The sequence below is a fragment of the Triticum dicoccoides genome, chromosome 3B (genome assembly GCF_002162155.2).
Source record: "Triticum dicoccoides isolate Atlit2015 ecotype Zavitan chromosome 3B, WEW_v2.0, whole genome shotgun sequence".
Classification (NCBI taxonomy): Eukaryota; Viridiplantae; Streptophyta; class Magnoliopsida; order Poales; family Poaceae; genus Triticum; species Triticum dicoccoides.
Window position 1 is genome coordinate 147,079,126 of NC_041385.1, and position 9,274 is coordinate 147,088,399.

A 9,274-nucleotide genomic window follows, 5' to 3' on the forward strand; every position below is an offset into this window, starting at 1 on the left:
GGTCTCTCGTACCAGGTTTCAAAAGTTGAAACTTAACGAAGTTTTAAAAACTCATCAAAAATGTCTTCAAAATGAATCTCATTTGAAAGCCCTCCTCATCAGAAACACAAATATGCAAATGATACTTATTTTGAACTTTTAACTCAGACAAACAATAGAAAGATTGAAATCAAAAGAAAAAAGAAAAAAAAAAGGGTTGCATATCTTTGCCCCTACGTGCTACAAATCCCGCCTCCCTCCTCTTGTTGAAGAATGAAGGGACCTGCCACTAAAAATAAAAAGAGCTTACTTAATCAGTATATATGGCCTCACTGCACATCTCCTTTATTCATACATAAGAAGGCATATGCTTTGTTAGTTTTCTGAGAGATATGGAAACATGGCTGGAATTTCAGTTTGTTTTAACAGTCTCAACAATAGTAGGTGTCGATAAAAAGCAAGTGTGTATTTTGGTTTAGGTAATGAATATGATTCACCAATATATGAATTTTCTTAAATTATTTGAAGGTAGTTTAGTGTACAAATTATTCGTCATATTTGCTTGTGTTGTGCAACTTTCTGGTGGATGGCATAAAAAAGATGGTGAAGATATATAGCCGCGATGAGTACTTGTATGCAAAAGGCTATTTTCCCCCATGTAGGCCCTTCAAATAAAAAAATTCTTCAGAGTTTTCTCCAAAGCAGGGGATGGGGGGGCAGCGCCCCCCACCCCACTGGCCTCGACAAAGCTCCGTCGTTGCGTGTGTGCTTCAATACCGATGTACATGGACATCGTGAACATGATTGGCGTCTTGGCAGTCTTCTACAAGAAGGTGGTACCTGAGTCAAAAGTGGAGAACTACATCGTTGATCTGTCGATATTCAACTCACCTTTACCAGTGTAGTTATTGTTTGAATATTAGGCTTGGTAGTTAATATAATTTCTCGTACATTGAACAACTAACCACTGCTTGGTCTGTTTCATTACATATTCTTATTTGGATACATATAATTAAATGATGGAAAGGATTGCAAGAGGATAAATGAGATAGCAGCTGGTGTGTGTGTGTGAGCAAAATGAATTTTCTCGTCGAATCACGGCCGTGTGGGCCTGTGTGACTAGGAACACATGCCAAGGAGGCAACAAACTCCATCGATCCGTTGGCACCCACGATACTGGCCGGGGAGCCTGGCTCGAAGCACGTGCCAATGAACAAACCTCTGCTCTCCCTTGTACGATGCAGAACATCTTCAAGAATTACTGCAGAGATTTCCTGAAGTGCATTGACAAATCGAAAACCGCGCAGGGCATGAACAATTGAGCATTTGTGGACACTCCGGGCAATAAATTGGACCATTATTTGAGATTTCAAGCATATGTTATGTTTACTTTAATCAATTGGACCATATACAATTTCAATCTGAATTTGAACATGAATTTTGAATCTAATTTCATACATTGTGGATTTTAAAGGATGTTTGATTATTTGAATTTGAAAATATCATTATTTAAATTATTATGTTGACGGAATGACCAATGTTTATGCAGTTTATATGCAAGTTTAAAGAAAAATCAATTTGGGTGTAGATTTTTTTGGCGACTATTAGAACATGCATCCCCAATAACCAGAAAAGTGTTATTGGAGCCCTATAGGTGGTTACTGTCTTTTTTTGTGAGCTGTTGCAGATGCTCTTAATCATCCCCCTTCTTGTTGTTTTGATCCTACAAGAGCCCCTACAGCCTGAACAGTCCATTTGACCCACGGTCATGAGCCATTTTTTCAAGTTAAATAAAAAGAGTTTTATGTCTCAAAAAAATCAGAAATTTTTTGTACATGCACATCTAGAAGTGTAATATAGTGGTGCAAAATTTCATCAATATACGGCTTGTACGTAAGATATACAAAAAAAATACAAATACATGAAAAAAATGGAATGTTGAAAAAATGGGCTTGCTTTTTTGAAAGGACTTTGATAACTGGCAACTGTGTGCCAGTTAGCAAAACGTCCAACCCATAAAATAAAAAAAGGAAAACGTCTGAACCATCCATCCGACGAAAAAATTCTGCCTTTGATGGGACTCGAACCTTGATAACATAGATAGTCGAACGCAAATAGTAGACCGGGTAACCAACACGCCAAGCCTTCTTTCTTATTAGGTCAATGGAAATTTGCCATTTAACCCCTTGCACTACTGCCTTAATTTATAGAGAAACGATTCCTCTGACTTTTTTTGGTGCATCATTGACGCTGCACTTAATGTGTAAATTTATGGAGGAACTTCTCGGACGCAGAGTTTCTGCACCCGAGCTCAAATGAGCTCGGGTGAACAGTAAAATCAAAACTAAATCAAAAACATTCAAAAAAATCCAATTTTTTTTTGGAGAAACATTGACAAAAGTTTTAAGTGCTTGCAAAAATTCGTCACGAAATCACATTTCTAGAAGGTGTGGCAAAAAAAAAACAAAATCGGTACTTTGAAAATGCTACTTTCAAAAGCATTTTGGAGCACTGAATTTGTTTTTTTTTTGCCACGCCTTATAGGAATGCGATTTCATGATGAATTTTTGCAAGCACTTAGAACTTTTGTCAATGTTTCTCCAAAAAAAATTGGAATTTTTTGAAAAATTTTCGATTTTCTTTTGATTTTACTGTTCACCGAGCTCAAATGAGCTCAGGAGCAGAAAGGCACTTTCGGGAACTTCTCTGTAAAATTTTGTTTTCCAGGGTATCTCAGGAGGCTTTACAGAATGTGTTCATGTGTATATGTGTCGTTTTTTTTTCTTGAGCTTGAACGAGTGATCTACTTTAAAAATGGCGAAGAGAGGTGAGACCGTCGTAAGCTATTAGGTCTAGCTGCGTGTATTAGATCAACTTTAAAGAAAGTTAGCAAGGGTATGCTTTTCAACAACTTTTAGTTTTGGGGTCAATAGTTATCAATGTGTTTTTATGTAAGTTATCACGATTTGTGGTGCTTAAATTACCGTGATATTTACATAGAAATTATCGGGTATGTAAAGGTTACAACGATATTTGTATGTAAGTTATTGGGTATTGTTCATATATATCGTACTAATTTCACATAAGTTGACAAGGTGTGTTTTTCAACAATCTTTTCCCCCTTAGTCAACGTTACCACGGTGTTTGTACATAAGTTATTGAATATGTGCTTCGTATATTACCGTGCTATTTCCACATAAGTTACGGTTTGTATATTTTTCAACAACATTTTTCCTCTTGGTGAAAGTTGTCGCCGTATTTGTACGTAAATTATCAGGTATGTGCTTCGTATATTACGATGCTATTTTCACATAAGTTACCGGGTTATGTTTTTAACAACTTTTTTCCTCTTAGTCATAGTTGTTGATGTGTTTGTACTTAACTAATTGGGTATGTGGTTCGGATATTACCCTGCTATTTTGACATAAGTTACCGGAGGATTATTTTTCAACAACATTTTTCCCTCTTAGTCAGAGTTACCGCGGTGTTTACACGTAAGTTATCGCGTATGTGGTTTGTATATTACTGTGCTATTTTCACATAAGTTACTGGGGATTGTTTTCAGCAAAAAATCCCCTTGGTCAATGTTGTTGTGGTGTTTGTACGTAAGTTATCGGGCATGTAATTCATATATTATCGTACTATTTTCACATAAGTTACCGGGGTATATTTTTCAACAACTTTTTTCCCTCTTAGTTATAGTTACCGCGGTGTTTGTATGTAAGTTATCTAGTATGCGTTTTGTATATTACCATGCTATTTTCACATAAGTTACCGGGGATTGTTTTTCAACAAAAATTTCCCCTTGATCGGTTATCGGTATGGTGTCTGTACGTATGTTATCGGTTATACGGTTCGTATATTTATCGTGCTATTTTCTCATAATTTACAGAGGTATGGGGTTTGTATATTACCGTGCTATTTTTACATAAGTTATCGGGAGTATTTTTTCACCAACTTTTTTCCGGTCTAAAAGTTACTATGGTGTTTGTATGCAAGTTATCGGTTATGCGGCACTTATATTGTCATGTTATTTGCACATAAATTTCCTAGGTATATTTGAACAAAAAAGAATCTAGGTCAAATGTTAACATGCTGCTTTGGATGTAAGTTATCAAGTCTGTGTTGCTTAAAAAACCATGCTATTTACACGAAAATTATCGGATATGTTTAAATAACTCTTTTTCCAGATCAAAAATTTATCCCAGTGTTTTGAACGTAAGTTATACCGTTGGGTATAATTGCAATAACATGTTTTCGAGTCAATTTTTGTGTGTGGAAATAACATAATTTTTTGTGTAAATAACATGGTAACTTGCGCATAAATTACATAAATGGCATGATAATATGTATCGCAGGCTTACATATTTTTTTGTTTTTTTGTTACCATGGTCTTTATACATAAGCCTACGATGCTTAAAGAAAGATGTATTGACAGAAAAAGTTATCATGTTACTTTCATTCTACGGATGCACCTACAAAACAGAACGAATTATTTCCGCATCTTTGAAAGCAAGCATGATGTAGTCTCGCCTATCTTTTGCCCATCCGACAGCACAGCCAATGACACCATGGCCAAGCTCAGCTCAGTATGCATGTACACATATAGGACTCGACGCTGTCCTTGAGCGTCTCCTCCATCGTCCTGAACTTTCACCCAAACTTCTGCAACTTCTGAGGCCTGAACATCTTCTCATCTCCCGCCTGAATGAACCTACCAACTCATTGTCATGGTCATCAAAATCCAGAGAGTTTACACCTGGTTTACACTGTGCACACGTCAATGTACGTACAGATTAAGTGATGGCTTCTTACTTGTTGGATGTTCCCATGGAACCTCCACGCCACTTAGAGGATTATCCAGCTAAAACTACCACAAGCTCCAATTCCTGAAGAAATACAAAACAAGAAGTAAAAATGCAGAGCATGAGGCGAGCCCCCGGATCCCATCAAACATGGCACCGGACGACGAGGCCGGCTGGTCGCCACCGGCCCCATCCTCGGCGACCGCCTCGGCCCTCACGGTGTACTCCTCCAGGACGTTGGCACCTCATGGAGCAAGAGCTCGTGGGGCAGCGCATGGGGCTCGGATCCAAAGGCACCGTTGCAGATCAGGTGCGTAAGGCGGGCGGAGGCGCACGTCGACAGCAGCCGATGGCATGCAGGGCCGGCGGAAACGACGATCAAGAATGGACGCACCAGCGATGAGAGGTGAGGAAAGGGACAAGCAGTCAACGCTGAGAAAAGATAGAGGATGAGCGTGTTGCGCAGGCGCACAAAGTCTTCCTGGCGGCGCGGCTGGAGCGGGTGGGGAGAGAGATAACAGGGGCTGCGGACGGATCGTATTCGCTAGATTCAAAACAGACATTGACGAGATCGTGTGGCAGTTTTGCAATCTGCCACACGTATGCCACATACATATTCCGTTTTTGAAATATTCTTTCTTCGTGCATAAGAAGCCATATGATTTGTTAGTTTTCTGGTAGATACGCAAACATGGCTGTAGTTTCGGTTTGTTTTAACAGTCTCAACAATAGCGGGTGGCGATGAAAGCAAGGGTGCATTTTTGGTTTAGGTAATGAAATTGTTTACCAATATATGAATTATTACTTCAAAACATTTGAGGACACATAGTGTACAAATTATTCAGCATACACTTCACGGTCATAGTCAGCCTCGTGCGTCATTTGTGGCAACGACGCGTCTATCGAACAAAAAGTTTAAGGATTGCAAGAGGATAAATGAGCTAGCAGCTTTTTTTTTAGTAACAAATGAGCTAGCAGCTGGTGCGTGCGTGTGAGCAAAATGATTTTTCTCGTCGAATCATGGCCGCGTGGGCCCGTGTGACTAGGATCACGTGCCAAAGAGGCAACAAACTCCATCGAGCGATCCGTTGGCACCCACGATTCAATGAGCGGACTGGCCGGGGAGCCCGGCCCGGCGCACGTGCCAGCGAACAAACCACCCCTCTCCCTCGCGCGATGCACAAACGCAGGGTAGATGCCGTACTGCGCTGGAGAGGGACGTCCATTTGGACCGGCCAGCTCAGCTAGGGAGCATCGTAGCAGTGGTGGGGTGCTGAGTCCTCCACGCTTCGTGCCGATGGCCTCCACTCCATTAATCCAGACAGGGAGAGATCCGTTGGACACGGACTGCAAATTAAATTTCGATGTTGTACGGTCGACGGAGGGAGACGCGCTCCGGCCTCTGGCCTGGATCACGCGAATAGAAAAGAGCCCGATGGTCTTTCAGGTTAATTTATTAAGCACGAGAATCGCTTGCAGTGATGCACTGAGTCGCTGTCGTCCAAGAAATCACGCAACTCACGCCACATGAGTGTACGCCTTACACACACACATACGTACACATACGACGGATCGGTGTATAAACATAGCATTGAAACGTTTTTATATTATGGGACAGAGGAAGTATATAATACTCGTGGGCAATGAGTGACGACAGGTCTAATGCAATGGAGTGAAGCTACAAAATAGGAGTAGAGAAACTACGGCTTTTCCCGTATCCGAATCGTCCCTTCCACAACCTGTAACATCACACCCATGTTGCTCATCCGCAACTTGGACATCACACCCATGTTGCTCCGGCTCCGCGCAGCGGTGTATATAAGCAGAGAACAGAGGGGAAGGGGGCATTGGGTCGAGTCGGGTAGGGACAAGCACACACCGATCGGCGATGAGCGGTACGTGCTCTGGATGATCACCACAGGTCACCGGCCTCGTCATCAGCTCAAGCTCCAGTTTTCTTCATAGATAAGGTAAGCCATCCATCCATCCCTGCTGCAGCTAAGTTCGAGTCCCGTCGGACTATGTTTGCTTTTCCTTCTTTAGAAAAAAATCTCCTTGTTAGGCCCTGCTGCAGATTCTCAGGGCATGTACAATGGTGCTATCTTAGGAGTGCCACGTAGGATTAATGATGAGGTGGAGGAGAGAGAACTCACAAAAAAAGGTTTGTCTTCTCTTATTTAAGATAAGACAAGAGATGATCTCTTAGTACAATTTGTCTCACCATGTATGTTTTAAGGAATGACTAGCTATTGAAGATAAGGTTAAGATATAACCCATTGTAGACATACTTTTTTGTCATCTCTAAATTACATGCAAGACTTAAGATAAGACTGTTTTATCAACCATTGTACATGCCCTCATAGCTGAACTAGTGGTATCAAGCAGTACTATTCCTCTGTTCCCTACAGAATATGTATATATGGGTTTTGATTTGCGTTCCGCGGACCAGATCTTTCTGTATCAATTCGCTGCTCCAACATACAAATCTTGATCTGAATCTCAGAAATGGCTAGGAGAGAGGAATCTGTTGTGTCTGCACGTTATTGGGTAATGGCCATCTAGCAGTGGGTCCACCGTCTGTCTTTGACCCAGAACACGGTGCAAGTTTAGCGTACACAACTCTGCATTGGCTTGCTCACAAATGAAAAAAAAAGTGCAAGTTCAAACAAGGATTGCTCACCGGCCCTTGCATAAAACCCAGTGTAGATATGTCCACTTCTTCTAAGTAGCAAACTTGATTTATTATTCAAAAAAGAGGTTCAAACTCCCGCGCCTCTGATTATGATGCACATCAACATTCTTATAAATTACTCTGCAAGACAACCATGATCGAACAATTACAAAATATGAAATAAATATCGCGAATTTGCAGGGGCACACCTGCCAAGCCCTGCCCAGCAACTCGGTTGGCTGGCGATTCGTGAAGTAGTTGGATCCCGCACGAGGGCACACTAAGTTTTAAGTTTCGGTCGTTGAAACTTATGACTTTTATCTGAAACTTGCGATTTTCTCACTTGTTTTTACCAAGTTTTATAGATAAAATTTTAAGATGTTCTTTTGCCGGTCGTAGGGAAAAAAATGATTTTATTAATTGCGTGTACTAAGTTTCAAGTGTTGAAACTTAAAATCTATTTTCAAAATTGGTCAAAACATATTCAAAATGGATCTTATTTGAAAGCTTTCGTCACGAGAAACACGAATATAAAAACACAACTTAATTTAGAATTTTTCGTTTAGAAGATATAAAAGTTTGGAAATTGTAAACTAAAATAAAATAAAAACACGTCCGAGGGACTGCGTGCCGTGAGACCTACTTGCCACTAATCCTCTCCCAAATAAATACCTACGACTAAGTCTACTAACACCTTCAACAAGGGATAAACATCCTTGCATCATCGTCGTCACGTCTTTCTTGCATCATCGCGCCACATCCGGCCAAAGACAACTTAGGCAAGGATTTTCATCATCGTTGCCAAGGGACTAACGAATGAAAATCAGCACAACAAGTAGACAACACCTTAATAAGCTAACGACACAAATTCATCATTGTTAAACCCGACTAATAAAGGTCAACAAAAAGGTTTTCACTCCAGACATGAGTCAGCATCTTCACGATGCATCATTCTATAGTCGCATCTATCAGTACTTTACGCCAGGCTAGAAAGACACTAGCAAACTGGTCAGACGTACTCCCACCTTAAACCATCGTCACGGCCGTCAAGGGACGCCCATGTCTCGCACGGATCTGGTTGTTGGCACTCTACGCTAGCGCAAGTCACACTACATCATCCACCATAGCGTTGGAGCCGTTGCTCCAATGCTAGATGCCATCAGAGATCCGTCGGTGTGCCTCATAAGGGGTTTGAACAAATCAAACGATTTTCATTTAAACCAGTCCACATTCATGCGCGAAGAGGGTTTTGAGTGGGTCTGTGGTGCCTTATAAGTTTCCGGCCGTCCGCAAAGCACCCTTGGTTTGCGTCCAGTTTTCAGGATTTAGGACAACCGGTTCATAGACTACATCCGGACATTCACGTTCGGACGTTTGAGGGTCCGTGTTGAAGATGCCCTGACTACCCAATTTTTTTGCAAAATTAACATATACATATTCTCAAAAATTAATTAGCATATAAATGCAAGAATGATAGAAAAATGTACAAATTCATATAATTAACTACATGTGCGTTAAGTGGAGAAAGATATGTTTTGAAGAGGCACATAACGATAACCTGTTACAGCCACACAACGCTTACTGCTCGCGGCCCCGTAATACACACTCGGGGAGAGCTAGCAGCAGTGAAAGAAAAGAGTCCCCCCGACCCGTTCCCTCCCGCTAGGGTTTCCGCCGCCGCCGCCGGCGCCCTAGCCTCCTCTCGCCGCCGTCGGCCGCCGGTGCGCGCGCCCCGGCGCATCCTACCCCCTCTTCCCCCTCCCCTCCCGTTCCCGCCCCTCCCCTTCCTCTCGGCCCCCTCCTCCGGTGGTTCTCCCCC

At 41.6% G+C, this 9,274-nt stretch overlaps 1 protein-coding gene across 3 annotated transcripts in view; it reads left to right on the top strand.

Annotated features, from left to right (window-relative positions):
- Window positions 1-9,274, top strand: part of LOC119275245 (chloride channel protein CLC-c-like) — a 22,712-nt gene that overhangs the window by 2,223 nt on the left and 11,215 nt on the right. The window contains exons 1-2 of one of the 3 annotated variants that reach the window (XM_037556047.1): window positions 5,768-6,754; window positions 6,847-6,945. The exons of 1 other annotated variant lie outside the window; for it this stretch is intronic. The gene's annotated coding sequence lies outside the window, so the exon portion shown is untranslated. Of the gene's footprint in view, window positions 1-5,767; window positions 6,755-6,846; window positions 6,946-9,274 lie in introns of those variants that run through there. One more of the 3 variants, XM_037556048.1, reaches the window with a different exon arrangement.